At 35.6% G+C, this 25,918-nt stretch overlaps 1 protein-coding gene across 1 annotated transcript in view; it reads left to right on the top strand.

Moving 5' to 3' along the window:
- Positions 1–25,918, top strand: part of LOC107935666 (receptor-like protein 53) — a 152,411-nt gene that overhangs the window by 42,444 nt on the left and 84,049 nt on the right. The gene's annotated exons all lie outside the window — the stretch shown is intronic.

Below are 25,918 nucleotides of genomic sequence, written 5' to 3'. Positions count from 1 at the left end.
CATGGTTCGATTCTGGGACCCAGCCTATCAATGTTTCACTTTCAATCAAGAAGATATGACTCCGACTATAGAAGAGTATGTTGCCCTGCTTCGCATCGACGATGTACAATTCAATAAGATATATGTGAAGGAGCCTAAACTAATGACCTTCAAGAATAAGTTAATGAAGTTGACGGGGATGACAGATACATGGGCTGAAAAATAGATAAAGAAGAAGAATGAAGTCAGTTGTGTTCCGTGGTTTTCTCTTCGGGAGTTAGTTCAGAATCATCCAGATGTTATGAAAAAAGTAGATCTGTTTGTCTTGGCTATTTATGGACTAGTCATATTCCCAAAGGTTCTCGGGCACATTGAAGTCGCGGTAGTGGATTTCTTTGAAAAGTTAAAGCAAGGAATCAACCCTGTCCTAACCATATTAGTCGAGACTTTTAGATCCCTAAATGCTTGTAGAAAGAAAGGGGAAAGGTGTTTTATCGGATGCGCTCAGTTACTTAATGTTTGGATTTTTAGCCACTTTTGGAAAGTGGAGCGCACACCATTCCATATGTTCTCAAAAACATTCGCTCTGTTAGAAGCACACATTGAAAAGGATTGGCCAAGAGATGTCACTGAACAACACTAGGTCTCGGTTTCAGAACCTCCGTGCTGAAGATATAACTTGGAGAGCACCTTGGATTTGTCCTTCTGTCTTGTTATACAAGTGTGAGAACCAAGACTGGGTGTCTTTGCTAGGATTATGGGGAGGAGTTGGATATGCTCCGTTGATGGTTTAGAGACAATTCACTTCGTGACAGTTTGTACCGGTTACTGATGGATTGGCACAATCGGAGTTTGCCTTTACGGGTGAGGGTTACATGAAAATGGTGCGAGATACCGCGAATTCTTGGAGAAAAATCTACCTAATGGAGTTGGCCCTCTATGCTGATACTATCACTTTAGATTATGACATGTGGAGGCAACGACGACTGAAGAGTCAACTAACTTTGCCGATTGGCGTTGCTTACCAGAATCTATTCTCAAAGGAAATACTGTCCGAGCTAGAATTGGCAAGACATAAATTTGAACGTGAAAAAGCTAAACTATTACGAGATATTAGTTCTCTTCAAGAGGAAAACTACCAGCTGAAGATTGACGTTCAAATTGAAAAATTCAAAACTGAAAAGGTCCAAAAAGAAGTTGAGGTCACGAGAAAGGATTTAAGAGACATTCATTTGGAAAATAAGAAATTAAGAGGCACTATAAGGAATAGTGGATTAGGCAAATCATTGGCAGAATGGAAGGAGGAATTAAGTAATATCAAAGGTGGGATGGAATTCTGGAAAGCCAAAGCGAAGAAGGATGAAGAAAGAGCTGCACGTGCTATGATAGAGTTGAGGAAGAAAAATGTTGAATACGAAACTGTGTCTGCAGAATTAGCGGCTAGTCAGTCTGAGCGTCATGAGCTAAAAGGAAAAATCTGAAGTCTAGAAAGTACACTACAGGCTCATCAGCAACATTTGGATGACCTCCTAAGAGCTCTGGAAGAGAAGAATGGTCACCATGACAGAGACATTCGTGCCTACGAGAGAGCCCTCCAAGAAAAATGACATGCATTTCGGCAGTTTGATCAATGAAATTCGCAAGGCGGCTGCGCAAATAGTGCAATTATCTGATGAAGCTGAAGTTCTCAGTTGTCAATACCCTCCAAACCAAAGGTCAAGCATATTGGAGTTCCTAGAACGTATAAAGAAATAAGGCGATGTGGCTAGAGAATTTGTGTAACTGTTAAGTCTAAGATGGAAAATTATTTTGTAATGGGCTCTTTTGATTAATGAAATGCCAAAATATGGGGCTATCTTGAAATCAACACCAAATTCTTGTATATTTATTCATGACTAACATTCACTTGTCATTCATTCATTCATTTATTCATTCATGCATTGCATGTACATATCACCCTAACCATTCACTAAGGCTAGAACCGCATAATCCACAGTTGTGACACTACAAGTCTGCAATCACGTCATCCTTACAGAACGCATTTAAGAGCTAGAACTACGGATGTTGAGCTCAATGAGAGTGAGGATGTTTCAATGATACACCCCTGTCCTCCAGGATATGTTTTGAACAATTGGACTGTTGTGGACCTTCTTGTAATTTCTAAGTCCTCTCCAGAGTAATGCCCAATGTTACTTCTCCATTTATTTTGTGTGCCCCTAAATAGTGGGATTCCTTTTGTAAGAGCTTATGTTTTCTCTTTATCATTTCAATGAACATTAATGAAGATGCATTTTGTCATGATCTTTTCATTTCTATTAGTTTCATAATTACCCCCATCACTTCATATCCTTTCTCTCCATGTATCTCATTGTGTGTGTTGATTCCAATACTTTGATACTCATCCATAGTTTTCTTTCCCATTCACCTTTCAGGTGCTCAGATATCCACGGCATGAACAATCCCGTTACAAGTCCTAAAATTAATTTCGAGAAGGTTGTTTGTTTAGGAGAATTCAAAGCCGAGGAAGATGCTGAAAATTATGTCCCGCCTTCTAACTTACTGAGAATGGTTGAACAATAAGAGAAACAGATTTTACCCCATCAAAAATCTGTTGAGACAGTGAACTTGGGGAGTGGAGAAAAGAAACAAGAAGTGAAGATTGGGATTTCCATTTCAGAAAACATCAGGTGGGATTTGATCGCCTTGCTCCATGAGAACAATGATGTGTTTGCCTGGACTTATCAGGATATGCGAGGTTTGAACACATATATTGTGGTCCATAAGCTTCCACTGAAACCAGAATGCAAACCTGTTCAACAAAAGCTAAGAAGGATGAGACCCGAAATGCTGTTGAAGATAAAAGAAGAAGTCAAGAAACAATTTGACGCTGGCTTCCCACAAGTCTCCAAGTATCCAGAATGGGTAGCTAATATAGTCCCACTGCCGAAGAAAGATGGCAAAGTGTGAATGTACGTGGATTATCGTGATCTGAATCAAGCAAGCCCTAAGGATAACTTTCCTTTACCACACATCGACGCTTTGGTGGATAATACGGCAAAGCATTCTCTATTTTCTTTCATGGATGGCTTCTCAAGTTATAACCAGATAAAGATGGCTCCCGAGGACATGGAGAAAACTACATTCATAACAATGTGGGGAACCTTCTGCTATAAGGTAATGCCGTTCGGATTAAAGAATGCTGGGGCAACATATCATAGAGCAATGGTAAAGTTGTTCCATGATATGATGCACAAAGAAATAAAAGTTTATGTCGATGATATGATTGCCAAATCTCGAGAAGAAAAAGAGCATGTTGGTAATCTCAAGAAACTGTTCAAAAGGTTAAGAAAGTTTCAGTTGAAGCTTAACCCGGCCAAATGTACGTTTGGGGCTACTTTAGGAAAACTGCTAGGTTTCATTATCGGTGAGAGAAGTATCGAGGTTGATCCAGATAAGATAAAAGCTATACAAGAATTGCCTCCCCCGCGCACACAAAAGGAAGTCAGAGGATTTTTAGGAAGGTTGAATTACATTGCTCGATCCATTGCCCAACTTACCAATCAGTGTGACCGAATTTTTTGACTCCTTCGAAAACATAATCCGGGAGAATGGAACGAGGAGTGCCAAGTGGCCTTCGATAAGATAAAACAGTATCTATCTAATCCTCCGGTACTAGTACCGCTGACCTCTGGAAAACCCTTAATATTGTACCTGACCATGTTTGAAAATTCAATGGGTTGCATTCTGGGACAACCTGATGAGTCGGGTAAAAGAGAAAAGGCAATTTACTACCTCAGCAAAAAGTTCACAGAGTATGAAGCAAAGTATCTTCCAATTGAAAAATTTTGTTGTGCGTTGATTTGGACGGTTCGAAGGCTCAGACAATACATGTTGTATCATACGACATGGTTAATTTCGAAAATAGACCCAATAAAGTACATGATGGAGTCACTTGCACTCTCAGGAAGAATGGCACGATGGCAGATCCTACTGACTGAGTATGACATTACATATGTGAGCCAAAAGTCAATAAAGGGAAGCGCAATAGCTGACTTCTTGGCAAGTCGAATAGCAGAAGAATACGAGCCTTTGAGATTTGATTTCCCAGATGAAGACTTGATGTGCATTTCAGAAAAAGAGGGCGAGTCATCAAAAGAGAAATCATGGAAGATGAGCTTCGATGGTGCATCAAATGCATTGGGGCATGGAATCGGAGCAGTCTTAGTGTCACCTAAAGGGGACCATTACCCGCTTACTGCCAGATTGAATTTCTTCTGTACCAATAATATAGCAGAGTATGAAGCTTGCATCATGCGACTCCGTGCAGCTATCAGGAGGAAAATTGAAATTTTAGAGGTACACGGGGACTCAGCATTAGTCATTTATCAAATTCGTGGAGATTGGGAAGTGAGAGATCCAAAATTAGTCAGGTATCATGATCTCGTTGTGAAATTGGTCAAAGAATTCAAAGAAGTGACTTTTAACTACTTTCCACGAGAAGAGAACCAATTGGCTGATGCCCTAGCCACCTTGGCTTCGATGTTCAAAGCAAACAGAGAAACTGAGATAATGCCCATCCAAATGAGTATATATGAGACCCCTGCACATTGTTTTAGTATTGAGGAGGAGTCAGATGGACGACCATGGTTCCATGATATCTTAGAGTATATCAAGAATCAAAGGTACCCCGAGCAGGCAAACGAGAATGACAAAAGAGCAATTAGAAGAATGGCTATTGGATTTGTTCTCGACGGGGGTATTCTATACAAAAGAGGAAAAGATCAAGTGCTCCTGAGGTGCGTGGACGCTGTTGAAGCTAGAAAGATACTTGAGGAGGTTCATGAAGGAATTTGTGGAACGCATGCTAGTGGTTTCACCATGGCCAGGCAGATTATGAGACTTGGTTATTATTGGCTGACGATGGAAAGGGATTGCATTGGCTACGCACGAAAGTGCCACAAATGTCAAATTTATGGTGATAAAATTCATGCAGCTCCGTCGCCCCTTCATGTCATGATTTTTCCGTGGCCATTTTCTATGTGGGGCATGGATGTTATAGGGCCAATTTCCCCGAAAGCTTCCAATGGACATCGATTCATCTTTGTAGTTATAGACTACTTCACAAAATGGGTAGAAGCCACTTCGTTTGCTAATGTGACGAAGGCTGCAGTCTGTAAGTTCATAAAAAAGGAGATCATATGTCGATATGGTCTGCCTGAAAGAATCATTTCAGATAATGCTTTAAATTTGAACAATAAGATGATAAAAGAAGTGTGTGAGCAATTCCAGATAAAGCATCATAATTCCTCACCCTATCGCCAGAAAATGAACGGAGCTGTCGAAGCGGCCAACAAAAACATTAAGAGGATTCTCGGGAAGATGACTGAGACATATAAAAACTGGCACGAGAAGCTACCATTTGCTTTGTACGCATATCGCACCTCTGTACGGACGTCTACAGGGGAAACTCCTTTTTCTCTGGTCTACGGGATGGAGGCCGTTCTGCCTATCGAAGTAGAGATCCCATCCCTGTGCGTCTTGATGGAGACAAAGTTAGAAGAATCAGAGTGGGTTCGAGCTCGATATGATCAGCTAAACCTTATTGAAGGGAAACGCTTGAAGGCAATTTGTTATGGACAGATGTATCAGAAAAGAATGATCACGGCCCATGATAAAAGGGTGCGGCCAAGAGAATTCCGTGAAGGGGAACTGGTACTAAGAAAGATCCTCCCGATACAAAAAGACTTTCGAGGAAAATGGTCACCAAATTGGGAAGGGTCATATGTTGTAAAAAAGGCATTCTCGGGAGGGGCTCTGATTCTCACTGAGATGAATGGGAAGGAATTACCTAATCCAGTTAACTCAGATGCTATGAAGAAATATTATGCCTAAAAAAACAAAAAATGAAAAATCAAGATGAAAACCCGAAAAGGGCGTATTGATAAACAAAAAGGATTAGGATGAAAACCCGAAATGGCGTCCTAATGAAATGGGCTCGAACATAAATGAGCAAAACGACTTGAGCGGGAAGTTGAATGACGAAGTCACAATATTTGAAGCATTCTCAGAAGCTCGAAATCTTCTACACAAGAAGTCGTGCTCGAGAAGAACCAGGATGAAAAAACGTGGAAAAGTTCATGTGTTGGATATCTAGAGCATTTCTGGCCATTGAATTCACTTTCTTTTCTTTATGACGATTCATTTGTTAAACTTTCCTTGTCAATTTTTTGTTTGTTGCTTTTAAAAAAAATGAATGTGAGGTCTTTCTTTCATTCCTACTTTTCCATTTTTCATACATCTCGTGTTTGATTCATTTAAATGATAAATAGTAAGATGACATACTCTAAACAAAAGGAATGTTGAGCATTACCTGGATGAGAATTTGATAAATACAAGGACCCTGAAGGAAGAACAAAGTTCAACAAGGGGGTAGGAAGGTGGTATACGAAGATGTGGATTACTCACAGAACTTGAGGATGAGTACAAAACTGGAGAGAAAAGTCAAGAATTGAGGAGATGAATGCAAACCCTCACGAAAATCAAAAGTGGGGCATGTGATAAACAGCCCAGGGTGCATGGCATGATCATGTAGACAAGAAAGCATTTAGGACAAACATGTGCATATCATAATAACATCATACATGACATATACAGGTATACCAGTAGAGGAAGGAATACTGGGAGAACACTGCACAGAATCAATGAAGAAAAGGCTTTTAGTTTCACCTGATGTTTTTTGAAACCTTATTTCTTTCAAGAAATATTTTTCAATTTCTGTTTTTTTTTTAAAATCAACTCATAATGCGAGAGGTGAGTTGAGCCTCGGGTCATGCCGAGGTATTTCTTTTAAATTTCTATTTTTTCAAAAGTCAACTCATATTACGAGAGGTGAGTTGAGCCTCGGACACATGTCGAGGTATTTCTTTTAAATTTCTATTTTTCCAAAAAAATTAACTCATATTACGAGAGGTGAGTTGAGCCTCGGACACATGTCGAGGTATTTCTTTTAAATTTCTATTTTTTCCAAAAAAATTAACTCATATTGCGAGAGGTGAGTTGAGCCTCGGGTCACGCTGAGGTATTTTTCAATTTCTGTTTTTCAAAAAAAAATCAACTCATATTGCGAGAGGTGAGTTGAGCCTCGGGTCACATGTCGAGGTATTTCATTTAAATTTCTATTTTTAAAAAAATCAACTCATATTGCGAGAGGTGAGTTGAGCCTTGGGTCACACGCTGAGGTATTTTTTAATTTCTGCTTTTCAAAAAAAATCAACTCATATTAAGAGAGGTGAGTTGAGCCTCGGGCACATGCTGAGGTATTTTTCAATTTTTGTTTTTTCCAAAAAAATCAACTCATATTGCGAGAGGTGAGTTGAGTCTCGGGTCACGCTGAGGTATTTTTCAATTTATGCTTTTCAAATAATCAACTCATATTGTGAAAGGTGAGTTGAGCATTAGGCTCATACCGAGGTATTTTTTAAAATTTCTGTTCTTTCAAAAAAAATCAACTCATATTGCTAGAGGTGAGTTCAGCCTCAAGTCACACGTCGATATATTTTTCAATTTATGTGTCTCAAAAAAAAAGGATCGCATGCCGAGCTTTTCACGATTTCTATTTGTCAAATAAAAAAGAAATTTTGGATAGTCGAACAAAATTCAGTGCTTTTAAAGTCTTTGCTTTATCCCTATTTCACAGCGATGAGCAAAGAGGGGCAGCTATAATCACTGAATTTTGTCCGGGACGAATTTGCGTTTTTTAAAAAATTACATTTCGTCCCTTAAATTTTTTGAAATTGCATATTGACCCCTAAATTTTCTTGAAATTATGTTTTAACCACTAGGTTTTTTTAAATTATATTTTGACCCCTAAATTTTCTTAAAATTACACATTGGCCCTAAAAGTTTTGTTACAATTGCAGTTTAGTCCTTCTGGCAGCAACTTGCACACCTACCCCCGTGATTTCCGGCCATCGGCCTAGGGCATGGCCTCCCTCCCCCCTAGCCACCTACCACCTGCAAAATGAAGCAAAAATCAACTATAAAAGGGGTGTTTTACCCCTAAAATGGGGAAGGCCCGAACGAAAAAAAATTTTGGAAGAAAAAATAAAGAAAAAAGAGAGCTTTTTTTTTCAGAAAAGGGGAGGAGAAGAGGAGTGCTCCACCGCGCCCCGCCGTCAACCGCCGCACCAAGCAGGGGGGAAGTGCCGTCGGGGATTGAATGAAGGAGAAGAGAAAAAGAAAGAAAAAAAAGAAGAAAGAAAGAAAAAATAAAGAAGAAAGAAAGAAAAAAAGGGGAAGAAGAAAGAAGAAGAAAAAAGAAAAAGAAAATTATTTTTTAATAGTCAGGTCGGTCTGACCCGACCCATATGACCCGTGACCCGACCCGACAGCCCCAGCAAATTAGCAGGCCACAGTAGCAGCTTAGCAGCCTAGAAAAAAAATAAACAAAGTAGAAAAAAAAGAGAAAAGAAGCAACCCAAAGCCCAACGCACCAGTCTAGCAGCCAGGCCCAGTGCGCAGGCAGCCCAACAGCAGCCAGCAGGTGTGCAGGCCCAACAGGCCAAAAAAAGAAAAAGAGAAAGACGAAAAAAAACAGAGAAAAAAAAGAAAAAAGAAAAAAGAAGAAAAAAGAGAAAAGGGTTCAATTTGCATAACCCGTTCGACCAAGCTTGTGTTTTGGACCTTTTCGGTAATTTCGTTTATTTCGCTTTTAATTTAATACTTGTATTTTTATGCTATTTCGTTTTAATATTATTAGTACTTTATGTATTTTTATATTTTTGTATATATATTTTTAATTTAATTTAATTTCAATTTTATTTTATTTTAAATAATTTTAATAAATAAGGCAACGAATCGATTTAACATTAAATCGTTAATTTCATCGCTATGCTGGGTGAATTTCACCGGTTTGCATTAAACTCGATACGCCCTTTTAAAAATAAAAAAAATTCAAAAAAAAATCGTGTTTTCAAAAAAAATTCCTGTGTTTCAAAATTTTTGTGTCTTAAAAAAAATTTTCCCGTGTCTTAAAAAAATATATTCGCGTTTTCAAAAAATAAGGCAACGAATCGATTTGACACTAATTCGTTGATTTCATTGCTATGTTGAGTGAATATCACCGGCTCGTGTTAAATACGATACGTGCTTAATAAAAAAATCAGAAAATTTGTGTAAAAAAATCCACATGTTTTCAAAAATTCCGATGTTTCAAAAATTTACGTGTTTTCAAAATTCTAGTGATTCAAAAAGTTTTCGTGTTTTCTAAAAATTTTTGTGTTTCAAAAATTTTCGTGTTTTCAAAAATTTTCATATTTTCAAAAATTTTCGTGTTTTCAACAATTCTCGTATTTCACAAATTTCAGTGTTTTAAAAAAGTTTGCGCTTTAAAAAAAATTCTTGTGTTTCAAAAATTGTCGTGTTTCAAAAATCTTCATGTTTCCAAAAATTTTCGGGTTTTCAAAAATTCTTGTGATTCAAAAAATTTCGTGTTTTTTTTTAAAAATCGTGTTTCAAATTTCTCGTGTTTTTTTTTTAAAAAATTCTCATGTTTCAACCGGATCACGAGTAAATATTAAATTGAATTCGTATTTTTTGAAAATTAAGACAACATGCGTTTAACGAGATACCAATTTTGGGCGTCGCGAGGGTGCTAATACCTTCCTCGCACGTAACCGACTCCCGAACTCTAATTTTCTCTGCATTTTCACGTAGACTTAAAATTACCTCTTTTTAGAAAAATTTGAAAAATAATTTTTGTTTTAAAAAAAGAGAATTTGTTAGGTGTCCGATCACACTTAGAAAAAAAGATCGGTGGCGACTCTTTTTTCAAATAAAATCGAGATACTGTTTTCAAATTTTCAATAATTACTTCGACTAGCACCCGTGCCCAAAATTTTAGGTCGCTACACTATTCCATCTCTAAGACTACAGATTTCCTAATCTATTAGATGGATGCTATGCTACTTACCTATCAAATTTTCCACACAAAGATTAACTTTGTAATTTCCGATATTTATAAGAATGAAAAGCCTTTGATTGGATATAAAAATTATTCCATAAACTGTGCTCTTATAAAGTAAAATTGTTAGGATATCTTTAATATGTAGGTTTAAAATTTTAAACCAAAATTGATTTACGGTTCTAATTTTGTAATTTTTTATTTTTATTTTCATAGTAAAGGTGAATCAACAAAAAAAATTATTATTACTTATACTAAAAGGCAAGAATATATGAAAATCTTTCATATTTCTGATTATTATGTAATTTAGAGAATACACCAACAAAATTCCCAATGGAAATTTATGATATTTTTAAAAATTTATGAAAACTTTAATTAAGGCAACAATATAATGATATATAGTGTAAGAAATGGCTAAAATTTTACTCAAATCTAATTTAGATAAAAAAAATACTAAAAAGATGCTTACTTAGTTACGTTCAAAAATACTTAAAAACTTTGCTTTATATAATATATATGAAATAAACAAAGTTTTGGTCCGAAATGATAGAGGTATTAGATCAATTCAAAATTTTAAATGCAAGGCAACTATAATTATATTGTTAAATTCAATGGTTAGATTGTTAAATTCAGGATTGCCAAAGTAATTATTTGAGAATGGTCCACACAAAGCTTAATTTGATCTATCTGAATATTACAAAGTTTCTATTACTTGTTGGCATTCTTTTCAATTCATGTTTCCCAACATAGGTCCATCGAAGCAACTGCGACTTAGCCATGCAGAACAAGTAAGAGATGAGAACCACAGGCATGTCTTCAAAACTAGAAATTTAGATTTTATAGAAAAAAGGTCTTCTCATCTGGGTATTTATTTGTTAGACATTACAATCAAAGTTGAGGATCACGATCAAACATGTTGCAATCATGAGACTCTAAATCAAACCGTGTCACTCACTCTCTTCAGCTGGTCCCCAATACTTGTCTTTGTCGTTTTGATGCCTTACAATTGGTATTTGGACTTTTAAACCAATGAAAGATCAACAAAGTTCTCCCCATTTAGAGGGGTTCTCACTTAGTAGTACTTGGGATGATAGGGAACAAGCATGACCCTCGAAACCTCTTGGCAACCAAACCAACTGATCTGTTTTTATTTCTAGTTGTAATTTATCGGTATTACTGCAACTGCTTTGAATTTAATAAAAATGAGTCTCGCAGACACCATCCAAGTCTAGCCCCACTCTGGGACAGTAACTTCCATGGATATTTACCCATTGAGTAATTTAATTTGCCAACAAATTTTGATCTCACTAAACATCGAAGCTTGTTTCCGAACACCATCAAACTCACTTGTTTTATCCCATCAACTTTGAGCAATTTGTCAAAAACTAGAATCAAACAATCTCAAAGGATAGATTCCTACAACATTTGTAATAATTTTTTGTTTAATAATTTTTATCACAAAGAAAAAAGAATAGAGTAATCTCTAATGACATTAAATAAAATGATATTTGAGAAAAGGAACATGCAATAAATGTATTATTGTTTGGTTTTGAATATTGGGATAAGAAATGTAAAATGTTAATAAAGATGTGGTTGATATTTGTCTAAATCTGACAAAGTCTCTATTACTTATCTTTTCAATTCATGTTTTTAATGTAGGTCCATCCAACTAATTAACAGCGACTCAGCCTTACACAACTAGAGATGAGAACCAAAGGCATGTAATCCAAACTAGAAATTCAATTTTATAGCTAAGGAAAAGAAGAAAATTGAAGTCTTTTCCTGTCAATATTTATTTAATCAGAGATTACAAAATAGTTTCAATCAAACATGTTGTAATAATTAGACTAAATCAAATTATTAGTGCTACTCTTCAACTTGAGACTAAGTCTTCTATTTTAGGCTCTCCTTTTTTCCCTTATAACACGGTTGGACCCAGAAGATTGTACGTATTTCTTATTCAAATTATGAGTCAATGGATGCCTTACCTAAATCCTTAGAATCAAAGTATTTAAAGAATATTGAACTAACATTAAAAAAGTATTAAACTCGGTTGTTTCTCTCCTAATAAAGTCATTACATAATATCAAAATACAAACAATATCTCAAATACATCATAAATGTCTTCAAATACAATACAAGTGCAAAAATTAAATACTATTAAAATAATTATTAAATTAAATTTTTATAAATTTTTATTTTTTAAATATGTTTATTATATTATGCGGGATGGATAGAGATGGGATGGGGGTAGGTATAAGGTCATACCCAAGCCTACCCCACCACTCACAACGGGTTTAATTTTTATCCCCATCCCTCCGTCAATTGAGCGTGAAGCAGGGTGAGACCCGCAAAACTTATCCCACTAGCATCTCTTAGTGATCCTACTTAAATTTTGATCTTTCTAATTTAAAATCAATTCTTAAGAAATCAAAAGATTCAATTTAAATATAACATCACAAATTCTCTTCATTAACTAATTTGAAATAACATTATTATAACAAGCTAGATGAAATCGAAGGGAATTTATTGCCTGACAAACTCAGAAAGAAAGAGACATGGATTAGATTAAATTAGAGTAATTATTTTATGAAATTACAGACATCAGCATAGCCATATATTATTATTGTACAAGCCCAATTTTGCCCTGCCCAAAAACAAGCCCAAACAGCCCACTAGGCCCAAATACCCATTGCAACTCGAGCCCAAGTACCCAAACCCCAAATCTGACCCAAACCAATTTGTCAAACTAGAGTTTCATCTTTTCTGAAACCCTAGTACTGCCGCCGCACCTAGCTGGCCTTCAGCCACCTTTGACTAGCGCCGCACCTGCCCACTGCCACGGTCACGTCGCCGCCCCACTTGCGCCGTCACTTGCAAGACACACAAACAACAAAAACACAAGAGAAATAGCAAAAATAACATGTAATTTAGGCCATAAAAGCCGAGTATCTCCACCAAAAAGGGGGTTTTTTTGTGTTTTTGGAACATTTTCACAAAAATAAAAAGCAAAAAAATTTAAAGGTGATTTCTAGTGTTCTATTTCTTTCGGTTTTTTTTAGATGTTTTAACTTTTTTTTTGTTTATTTATTCGCATATATATATGACATAAAGAAAAAAAGGGAAACTCACCGGGACAAGGCTTTGAACGCCCGTTCTGGCGCTTCGTCGGCCGTCAGATACGGTGGTGGTGTGACGAGTAGAGAGGCGACGCGATAGGGGCCTTAGAACCCCAAAGGCAGGATGTTGAGAGGAAAAAGGGAGGGGTTCTGAATTTTTTTTAAAAAAATGGTGGCTGTATAGATTTTTTAAAAAAAAATTCACTTAAATACCCTAAATGAAACAGCGCCGTTTTGCCATTAGGGTCAGGTGCCAAAACGATGCCATTTTGGCCCTGACCAGCGCGGTGACCCGACCCTAGGGGGAGGATCCGCGTGTTTTCTTAAAGGGAGATATTTGCACGCGCAGTCCCTCCGACTTTGCAACGCATTGCAATTTGGCCATTTTTTCGTTATTTTCTTTTATTTTAAATTAGCTGCATAATTTTACTTTTGTTTCATTTTAATCCGTTGCAACGCTGTGTTTTAGGGCTTTGGTTTATTTACCATTTTGGTCCCCCTCTTTCGGCGTTTGTAGCAATTTAATCCTTTTCGTTTTTTTATTTCGAATTCGCCCATTATTTTCGTTTTTATTTCGATTTAGTCAGTTTTTTTAGCAATTTTATTATTTAGTTAATTATTTTAATGTTCTTATTATTGCCATCATTATTATTATTATTATTAGTTTTATTTTCCTTTATTTAGTCGTTACAATTATGTTAATACACTAACTAGTTTTTTTTTATTATTTTAGCTTTATTTTCATAATATATATGTATATATACATATGTATATTTTTATATATATGCGTACAAATATATGTTTTTATATTTTATAATATTTATACATACCTACATACATATCTATATATATTTCATTTTCATAAATATATGTATATATATATTCTTACATATTCTTTATACTTCTAAAATATATATCTTGTATATATTCTTTATATTTTGTGATTCATATATACCTACATATATAAACTTTTATATATTTGATGATGGTTCTATACATATACATGTATGTACCTATATACTTACATATATTTTCATGTATAATAGCTTCAAAAATGTGTACGTGCATATGTTTTTCATATTTTCATAATTTTATACATATATATGTGTATATATATATCTTTTACATTTTTCTAATTTTGTTAATTTTGTTCAGTTATTTATTTACATGTCTGTTATTATTGTTTTTCTTGCTTTAGTTCTTATCTGTTTCTTATATGTTATTGCGCCTGCACAATTGTATTTATATTAGTCTTATTATTTATTTATATTTTGTTTTGCTCGTGTTATTTTACTTACATTATCATCATTATCATTATTTTGCATCCATTTTTACTCGGATTTATCAAAAACGGAAAATTTCAAAATAAAAGCAATACTCGGTATTTGGGATCTTCGAGAGAATTGAATCCTAACGTATTGGGTTCCAATTTTCTTCGTTGGATCTAAATAATCGAGGGTGCTCTTTAAAACAAAAACATAAATAAAAAGCTCATTATCGAGAATTCAGTACATTGTGTCCTAACGCATTGGATATGACATGTTGTTTTCTCGAGACGAGAATTTTTCAAAATAAATGCAATATTCAATGTTTAATATTTTGAAAAATTGTGCCCTAACGTATTGGGTTTTCCAATTTTTCACGTGACTTAAACAATTGAATACCCTTTAAAATTTTATTGTGCAAGTTTTTAGACAAGCTCATTTCTGAAGAGGTAAAATATCGTGCCATAACGCATTGGGCGTAACGTTTTCTCTTTCTGAAATGAGAGGGTCTTAATGAGTAATTTGATTTATATAAGTTTTCTTTTAAAAGAAAAATTAAGGATCGTATTTTTAAAATTCTTCAAAGTTTTCAATTTTCGACATTAAGACATTAACTAATCAACTAGGTACCAATTTTTGGGCGTTACGAGGGTAATCCTTCCTCGTACGTAACCAACTCCCAAACCTGTTTTTCTGAATTTCATGGACCAAACTCGTTGTTTTAATAAAATTAAATCGTTTATTAAAAACAACCACTTTTCAAGGTGATCCGATCACACCTTATCAGAAAGGATTGGTGGCGACTCCCGTTTTTGTTTTCATTTTCAAAATCCAAGTCGACCCCGTTTTATCAAAAAATGGTGCCAACAGCTTGGCGACTCCACTAGGGACCCAAAATAAGTGAATCGAGCCAGGAGTTGATTACTTTTTGTCTTTTTGTTGAAAATTGAAAACTTGATTTAAATATACGATCCTTTCATTGCATTTCATTCGTCTTTATTACAATTTTCATCGTTGTGGTTTATAATTGATGTGTTGGTTTAAATTTTGGTATCTTTCTGCACATTGGATTGCATGACCGTGGGTCACACCCTTTTAAGTGGGAGTGAGAAGCTACTCCTTCGTGAGGTTTTCACCTCCGTGCAGGATAGTGGATCGCTTTCGGGATATATCTGTACCTATGTCTTCGTGAGATTCTCATCTCTGTGTAGCCATAGGGAAATGTATTCCCCTGAACCTAACTCGGTCCGTATGAGCCTATAATGGGTGCGGATCAAGGAATCTGCTGGTTTGGGTACCTTTGCTTTAGAACCAAACCACATATAGAAGACCTTAGGAGCCCACCCTAGGTAGAACCACTTCAAACCCCTAGTAGTTACCCGAATAGGTATTCTATCTTTCTTATTTTCTTTTGCTTTGTACTAACCGATTTTGTTTTGGTTAAGACTGCATTGCATTTTCATCCTAGAAAAGAGGTGTTGATTCAAATTTGATTGCTAAATAGAAAAGCTTGTCATGGAAAATGGGTCTTTTGATAAAGTGGGAAATAATACGGTTGTCCGAATATGTTCCGAGAAAACACAACAAGAGAAGGATGATGGTCTAATAGAGGACTACACAAATTTGTTTCGTTGTCTGAGGATTTAAGTTGATAAAGATTATTCGAGAGGCATCAATGTCCTGCCCTTTTTAAAGAAGCTACCGAGCATCACGAGGATGAGTGAGCAATGAGTCAGAACCCGGAACAAGCAAAAAGGAGCAAGTAGAGGCATCCATTAAAAATTCGTGAGATTTATTTTAACATCCGGATGAAGAAAAGGATCGTTGTTTTCGCTTAGAATATGAGGGCAATGCCGAATATATATCCATTTTATGTAAAGAGATTTGCTTTCTAGAAAAGTTATTCTAATAGAATTGAATCAGAATCAATGCCTCTCTTCTTTTACATTCATGCATTTGCATTACATAACATCATATGCATTAAGAACCATTAAAAGAACCTAATTGAGTAAAATTATTTCAGCTAATCTGGAAAACCAACACCCTTACGATGCCTGAACAAGAAATTAAAGGGATGGACCAAAGGGTGGAGAGATTAGAGCAAAGGCAAATACAGATATTAGAGCAATTGACCAAATTTCAACAAGAGATGAAGGATCAGATGCTATAATTCAAAAGAGATCTGATGAGCCAGTTAACCCAGTTATTGGATAGAGGGTTAGAAAAAGGAAAAAAACCCAGTGGTCCACTTTGAAGAAGATAATGAAGACCATGCTTATTTTTTAGGCTCTACACCAACAATCACCCAGGCACGACCAGATGGATATCCACAAAAGATGTCTGTTAACATCAGACCTCAATACCAGATCGGTACCTCGACACCAATGAATTACCCGACAGACTCAAGTTTCAGCCTGGGGGATAATCTAACCAATCCTGTGGTCCTTGACAATCTAGCAGAAACAAAACAGGCGAGAGTGGAGTTTTCAAAATAATTTGAAGATTGTTACAAATGGAAAGGGCGAAAGTCGAACTCCCAAATCAATACTTCAAAGACCCCAAGAAAGAGGAAAAATGAGGTGAATGCTGCGAGTAGGTATAACGAGGGTTATTCAAAGCCAATTACAGCAAGCCAACCAAGGACGGTTGCTTCTAGCCGTCAGATCCCCCTAAGACAAGAATCTGGCACAAGACAAAACACTGAGAAGCTTTAGTTCACGCCAATTTCAATGTCGTATAAAGAGCTATATCAAAGCTTATTCGATGCTCACATTGTTGCCCCTTTCTACTCAAAACCCCCACGACCTCCATACCCCAAATGGTACGACGTGAATGCACAATGTGATTGTTATGCGGGAATTACGAGACATTCCATAGAAGATTGCATTGCCTTTAAAAAAGTGGTTGAAAAGCTTGTCAGTATGGGCGTTGTCAAATTTTATGATTCACCTAGTGCAGAAAATTCGCTACCCAATCACATTGATAATGGGGTGAATGAGATCAATGGAGAAGTGTTGGGAAACGTTTATAGACGCAATTGAAAAGGAACCTTGTTAGATATCCGCCCTTCTAACCCTGGAAGTGTTCTAAATAATTAGACTACAGAAGAGACCCCTGTAGTATTTAGAGCTTACTTAGAGTAATATTCAGAACACACTTGTTGCTTTTAGCTTAGAGACAATAAGAACTCTTTTGTGAAATAGGCTCATATCTGAATGTCATTATGAAATGCATCTTTGCGGTCATTTTTGAGCCAATATTATTTCATTCTTTATGAATAATTATTTTTTTATTCATTCTTTCTTCCAAATCATTCTTTCATTCATTCATAATCATACTGAACAAATAATTACTCATAAGTTTATATATTCTTTATACATTCTTTTGTACCTATAATAGGTCCCTAGATATCAATGACATAAGTGACGCTGCTACAGACTCAAAATCTCTTTTTGAGCGAGACATGTGTTTAGAAGGATCTCATGACTTTGAAGATGACATAGATTATAGCCTATTTTCGGACTTGTTAAGGACGGTAGAACAAGTTGAGAAACAGATCCTGCCTTACAAGGAATCAAGTGGAAATTGTGACCTTAGGAGAAGAGAAAGAGGTGAAGATTGGAGCCTGTATCATCACAGAAATAAAGCAAGATATTATTGAGTTACTTCAAGAATTTAAAGATGTTGTCGCATGATTGTACCAAAATATGCCTGAGCTACTAAGATGTGTGGACGCTGTTGAGGCTAAGAAAATCTTAGAAGAGGTCTATAAGGGTGTCTGAGGAACACATGCTAATGGTTTTACAATGATTCGGGTACTGCTAGTCCACCATGAAAGGGGATTGCATCAGTTGTGCCAAGAAATGTCATAAGTGCCAAATTTATGGAGACAAGATTCTTGTGCCTCCTTCATCCCTTCATGTTATGACTTTTTTATAGACTTTCTCTATGTGGGGCACAGATGTCAGTGGGTCGATCTCGCCAAAAGCTTCTGACGGTCAGTGATTCATCTTTGTGGTCGTCGATTACTTTACTAAGTGGGTGGAAGCTGCTTCATATGCCAATGTCATGAAGTCGATAGTCATCAAATTCTTGGAATGCCAAAAAAGATCATATCTGACAAGGAACTAAATCTGAACAACAGCACGTATCAGAAGTTTGCAGTCTGTTCAAGATTAACACCATATTGCCGCAAAACGAATAGCGCTGTAAAAAAAACCTATTGGGGAAATGTATTTTTCTTGGGCTTATCGCAGTTTTGCCCATTGAAGTCGAGGTTCCTTCTCTCTGAGTTTTTTTAGATCCAATCCCGATTGAAGAGAAAGTTTTAAAGTTATCCGTCATGATCAAATGTGCTAAAAAAATGATGTAAGCTCACCAAAGAAGGTTCGCCCTAGAGAATTCCAATGAGAGAGACCTAGTATTGAAGAAGATCATTCCCATACAAAAAGAACTTTACGCCAAGCTGGGAAAGATCTTATGTGGAAGGCCTTATTTGGAAAAGCATCGATCTTGATTAGAAGGGGTAATAAGGACATGCTTAATCCTATGAGTTCAGATTCAATCAAAAAAATAAAAAAACAAGAAAAAAAAAGAAAAAGAAGAAGAAAAGAAAAAGAAAAAGGAAAGGCCAAAGTGAAAACCCACAAAGGGCGCCTTGGGACCAAAGGGGATTTGAGTTGAAAACGTGAAAAGGGCGGCTCAAATTTTGATAAGAATAGGACATGAGGTGATCAGAGCAGCTCAAATTTTGATCAGATTGGGGGCATGTGGTGATCTTGCTATACCTGAATCAACAGGAAAGGGTAGACGACATCTTAGGGCATCGGCAAAGTACTGTAGATCTCCTAAACACATGTTAAACTCAGAATGGTCTTCAGAAAGTTTGTACAAAGAAGTTCAAGTTATTCATACTATTTGGGGCACTAGTCTTTATATCAAACACATGTCAAACACATATTTGGGGCACTAGTCTTCATACTATTTATATTGAATTTGTTATTCTTGGAATACTTTATTCTTTTTCAAGATATGTCTTCCCAATCCATTCCTCTTTTATTTTTACTATCCTTAATAATTTATCCATTTTGAGTCATGCTCCCAAATCAATCCTATTTTATCGATCGTTATGATCTTTTGCAAGAATTGCATTGGAATAATGATTAATGGACTAATAATACTTTCACAACGGAAGTTTTGCATATTACTCTAGAAGTTTCTAAATAATATAGGAACCTGAAACATGACTATTGTTTAGAAAACACCACGTTTAAAGGTTGAAATATCTAAGAAGGAAAAGTCTAAGACTATCCATTCGAATTTTGTTGTCCAAACATTGGTTGAACAAAAATGACAAGATGTCGTGTTGGTGACAAAGCTTCAATGAACAAGGAAGTAATGATCACCAAGTAATAAGAAGAGGCTTCTCGAAAGAGAAAGTTCTACAATTGTGCATAAACATTTTGTACGACACCCTGAGAATGGTGTAGGAGACCAAAGAGATTCAGATCTTGTATCCCTAAATTGCAGTGGGAGAGGATTGAGAAAGAGCCAGATCTTATACTCAGTGAAAGGAATATGGTTCAAATTTTATGTCCCTAGAGATTACAATGGATTGAACTTTGAAAATTACAGTGGATCGGACATTAAAGATTACAATGGGGGCAAGCCGACTAAGTAGGATATGAGCATTACCAACGGGACAAGATATCATTCTGACATGTTGGCAATAAAGCCTTTTTGAACAATGAGCAATAACAACTCAAACGTTGAGGGATCATTCTCATGACATTTCTGCATTCATAAAAATATCATTTATACACATCTAGTTAGGAGCATTTGATCCATCCTGATCATGTCATCCTAATCACTAAGACATATTAGGTTCATAAAATAAATTATACAAGACATGTTCCCCAAAGAACATATCAGAGAAAATAACAGATCTTGTCTTCCTGTATTGGCAATGAAGTAGATCAAAGATAGAGGTCTTATCTTCCTGTATTGGTAGCGAAGTAGACTGAAGATAGCAGATCTTGTCTTCCTGTATTGGCAGCGAAGTAGATCGAAGATAGCAGGTCTTGTCTTCCTGTATTGGCAGCAAAGTAGATTGAAGATAACAGGTCTTGTCTTCCTGTATTGGCAGCGAAGAAGACTGAAGATAGCAGGTCTTGTCTTCCTGTATTGGCAGCGAAGTAGACTGAAGATAGCAGGTCTTGTCTTCCTATATTGGCAGTGAAGTAGATCAAAGATAGCAGGTCTTGTCTTCCTATATTGGCAGCGAAGTAGACTGAAGATAGCAGATCTTGTCTTACTATATTGGCAACGAAGTAGATCGAAGATAGCATGTCTTGTCTTCCTGTATTGTCAACGAAGTTGATTGAAGATAGCAGATCTTGTCTTTCTGTATTGCCAGCGAAGTAGATCGAATATAGCAGGTCTTGTCTTCCTGTATTAGCAACGAGTAGACTGAAGATAGCAAATCTTGTCTTCCTGTATTGGCAGCGAAGTAGATCAAAGATAGCAGGTTTTGTCTTCCTATATTGGCAGCAAAGTAGACTAAAGATAGCAGGTCTTGTCTTCCTGTATTGGCAGCAAAGTAGACTGAAGATAACATATCTTGTCTTCCTGTACTGAAGTGAAGCACGTCGAAAACACTAGTCCTATCTCTCTGAAATTGCAGTGGAGCGGATTAAAATGATGGATCTTATCTCTTTAAAGTTGTAGTAGAGTAGATCATATCAAACATTATCCCCTTGAAGTTGCAGTGGAGCAGGTTGAAATTGCAAACCTTATCTCGCTGAAGTTGCAGTGGAGTAGGTTAAAGACACCAATCTTATCTCCCTGAAGTTACAGCAGAGCAGATTGAAGCTATTAATCCTATCTCCCTGAAGTTGCAGTGGAGCAGATTAAAATAATGAATGTTATACCTCTGAAGTTGCAGTAGGTTGGATTAAGTCTACCATAACAAGTCTTATCTCCCCGAAGTTGCAGTGGAGCAGACTGAAGATAACGAATCTTATTTCCCTGAAGTTGTAGTGGAACAGATTAAAGTTATAAGTTACTGATCTTATCTCTCTAAAGTTGTAGTAAAGCAGATCATATCAAACCTTATCCCCCTTAAGTTGCAGTGGGGCAAGTTGAAATTGCAAACCTTATCTCCTTAAAGTTGCAGTGGAACAGGTTGAAGATACAAGTCTTATCTCTCTGAAGTTGTAGAGTAGTAGACTAAAACTATAAATCTCATCCCCCTGAAGTTGCTGCGAAGAAGATTGAAGCTACAAGTCAGATCTTTCTGAAGTGCAGTGAAGTGGATTGAAGCTAAAAGCCGTATCTCTTTGATGTGCAGTGGAGTAGATTGAAGCAACAGGACGCATTGGATTGGAAGGAGGCTGCTTAAAGAAGGGAAGTATCAAAAAAAGTCAAGACTTGGCAAGACCGGACAAAATTGGACTGTCTTGGTCTTTGCTCTGTTCTCGTTACACGACAATGAGCAAAAAGGGGCAGCTGTACAAGCCCAATTTTGCCCTGCCCAAAAACAAACCCAAAAACAAGCCCAAACAGCCCACTAGACCCAAATACCCATTACAACCTGAGCCTAAGTACCCAAACCCCAAATCTGACCCAAACCAATTTGTCAAACTAGGGTTTCAGCTTTTCTAAAACCCTAGTACTGCCGCCGCACCTAGCTGGCCTTCAGCCGCCTATGACCAGCGCCGCACCTACCCACCACCACGGTCATGTCACCGCCCCACTTGCGCCGTCACCTGCAAGACACGCAAACAATAGAAACGCAAGAGAAATAGCAAAAATAGCATGTAATTTAGGCTATAAAAGCCGAGTATCTCCACCAAAAAGGGGGTTTTTTTGGTGTTTTTGGAACATTTTCACAGAAATAAAAAACAAAAAAATTTAAAGGCGATTTTTGGTGTTCTATTTCTTTCGGTTTTTTTAGATGTTTTAACTTTTTTTGTTTATTTATTCGCATATATATATGACATAAAGAAAAAAAGGGAAACTCACCGGGACAAGGCTTTGAACGCCCGTTCTGGCACTTCGTCGGCCGTCAGATACGGTGGCGGTGAGGAGAGCAGAGAGGCAGCACGATAGGGGCCTTAGAACCCCAAAGGCAAGATGTTGAGATGAAAAGGGGAGGGGTTCTGATTTTTTTTTAAAAAAAAATAGTGGCTGTATAGATTTTTCAAAAAAAAATTCACTTAAATACCCTAAACGAAACGACACCGTCTTGCCATTAGGGTCAGGTGCCAAAATGACGCCCTTTTGGCCCTGACCCGCGCGGTGACCCTACCTTAGGGGAGGATCCGCGTGTTTTCTTAAAGGGGGATATTTGCGCGCGCAGTCCCTCCGACTTTGCAATGCATTGCAATTTGACCCTTTCTTCGTTATTTTCTTTTATTTTAAATTAGCTGCATAATTTTACTTTTGTTTCATTTTAGTCCATTGCAGCGCTGCGTTTTGGGCCTTTGGTTTATTTACCATTTTGGTCCCCCCTCTTTCGGCGCGTGTAGCAATTTAATCCTTTTCGTTTTTTATTTCGAATTCGCCCATTATTTTCGTTTTTATTTTGATTTAGTCCTTTTTTTAGCAATTTTATTATTTAGTTAATTATTTTAATGTTATTATCATTGCCATTATTATTATTGTTATTATTATTATTAGTTTTATTTTAATTATTTAATCATTACAATTATGTTAATACACTAACTAGTTTTTTATTATTTTAGCTTTATTTTCATAATATATATGTATATATACATATGTATATTTTTATATATATGCGTACACATATATGTTTTTATATTTTATAATATTTATACATACCTACATACATATCTATATATATTTCATTTTGATAAATGTATATATATATATTCTTACATATTCTTTATACTTCTAAAATATATATCTTGTATATATTCTTTATATTTTGTGATTCATATATACCTACATATATATACTTTTATATATTTGATGATGGTTCTATACGTATACATGTATGTGCATATATACTTACATATATTTTCATGTATAATAGCTTCCAAAATGTGTACGTGCATATGTTTTTCATATTTTCATAATTTTATACATATATATGTATATATATATCTTTTATATTTTTTTATAATTTTGTTAATTTTGTTCAGTTATTTATTTACATGTCTATTATTATTATTTATCTTGCTTTAGTTTTTATCTGTTTCTTATTTGTTATTGCGCCTGCACGATTGTATTTATATTAGTCTTATTATTTATTTATATTTTGTTTTTCTCGTGATATTTTACTTACATTATCATCATTATCATTATTTTGCATCCATTTTTACTCGGATTTATCAAAAACGGAAAATTTCAAAATAAAAGCAATACTCGGTATTTGGGATCTTCGAGAGAATTGAACCCTAACGTATTGGGTTCCAATTTTCTTCGTTGGATCTAAATAATCGAGGGTGCTCTTTAAAACAAAAACATAAATAAAAAGCTCATTATCGAGAATTCAATACGTTGTGTCCTAACGCATTGGATATGACAAGTTGTTTTCTCGAGTCGAGGATTTTTCAAAATAAATGCAATATTCAATGTTTAATATTTTGAAAAATTGTGCCCTATCGTATTGGGTTGCAATTTTTCGCGTGACTTAAACAATTGAATACCCTTTAAAATTTTATTGTGCAAGTTTTTAGACAAGCTCATTTCTGAAGAGGTAAAATATCGTGCCCTAACACATTGGGCGAGACGTTTTCTCTTTCTAAAATGAGAGGTCTTAACGAGTAACTTGATTTATATAAGTTTTCTTTTAAAAAAATTAAGAATCGTATTTTTAAAATTCTTCAAAGTTTTCAATTTTCGACATTAAGACATTAACTAATCAACTAGGTACCAATTTTTGGGCGTTACGAGGGTGCTAATCCTTCCTCGTACGTAACCGACTCCCGAACCCGTTTTTCTGAATTTCATGGACCAAACTCGTTGTTTTAATAAAATTAAATCGTTTATTAAAAACAACCAACTTTCAAGGTTATCCGATCACACCTTATCAAAAAGGATTGGTGGCGACTCCCGTTTTCGTTTTTGTTTTCAAAATCTAAGTCGACCCCGTTTTATCAAAAAATGGTGCCAACAATTATTATTTAATTGGATAAAACTATTTAATTGCAATTTTGAAATTAAAAGTGAAGATTTCTCAAAACTAGATGGATGTTATGCAAACGAGATGAATGAAGATTATAATTTAGGGTTGCCAATGTGACCGTAAAATCTATTCCATCTCAAGACTACATATTTCCTAATCTATTAGATGGATGTTATTCTACTTACCTATCAGATTTCCTACACAAAGATTAACTTTGTAATTTCACGATATTTATAAGAATAAAAGGCTTTTTATTGGATATAAAAATTATTCCATAAACTTTGCTCTTATAAAGTAAAATTGTTTGGAGATCTTTAATATGTACGTTTAAAATTTTAAACCAAAAATGATTTACTTGAATTTTACGGTTCTAATTTTGTAAATTTATTTTTATTTTCATAGTAAAGGCAACTTTGACCAGAGTCAACAAATTTTTATTATTATTACTTATACTAAAAGGTGAGAATATATGGAAATCTTCTATATTTCTGATTATTATGTGATTTAGAATACACCAACCAAATTCCCAATGGAAATTGATGATATTTTTTAAAACTTATGGAAATATATATTATTCTGCTTTAATTAAGGCAACAATATAATGATATATAGTGTACGAAATGGCTAAAATTGCTGCAAACTTTTGACTCGCGGTAGAAGAAACATGCTTACTTAGTTACATTCAAAAACACTTATAAACTTTGCTTTATATAATATATATGAAATAAACAAAGTTTTGGACTGAAATGATAGAGGTATTAGATTAATTCAAAATTTTAAATGCAAGGCAACTATAATTATATTGTTAAATTCAATGGTTAGATTGTTAAATTCAGGATTGCCAATGTAATTATTTGAGAATGGTCCACACAAAGCTTAATTTGATCTATCTGAATATTACAAAGTTTCTATTACTTGTTGGCATTCTTTTCAATTCATGTTTCCAACATGGGCCCATCGAAGCAACTGCGACTTAGCCGTGCAGAACAAGTAAGAGATGAGAACCAAAGGCATGTCTTCAAAACTAGAAATTTAGATTTTATAGAAAAAAAGGTCTTTCCATCTTGGTATATATTTTGTTAGACATTACAATCATATCACGATCAAACATGTTGCAATCATGAGACTCTAAATCAAACCATGTCACTCACTCTCTTCAGCTGGTCCCCAGTACTTGTCTTTGTTGTTTTGATGCCTTACAATTGGTATTTGGACTTTTAAACCAATGAAACATCAACAAAGTTCTCCCCATTTAGAGGGGTACTGACTTAGTAGTACTTGGGATGATAGGGGAAAAGCATGACCCTCGAAACCTCTTCGCAACCAAATCAACTGATCTGTTTTTATTTCTAGTTGTAATTTAATCGATATTACTGCCACTTTGAATTTGATAACAATGAGTCTCGCAGACACCATCCAAGTCCAGCCCCACTCTAGGACAATA

This window comes from Gossypium hirsutum, chromosome D11 (assembly GCF_007990345.1).
Source record: "Gossypium hirsutum isolate 1008001.06 chromosome D11, Gossypium_hirsutum_v2.1, whole genome shotgun sequence".
In the NCBI taxonomy this organism is placed as follows: Eukaryota; Viridiplantae; Streptophyta; class Magnoliopsida; order Malvales; family Malvaceae; genus Gossypium; species Gossypium hirsutum.
This window is presented reverse-complemented; position numbering and strand designations above follow the sequence as displayed.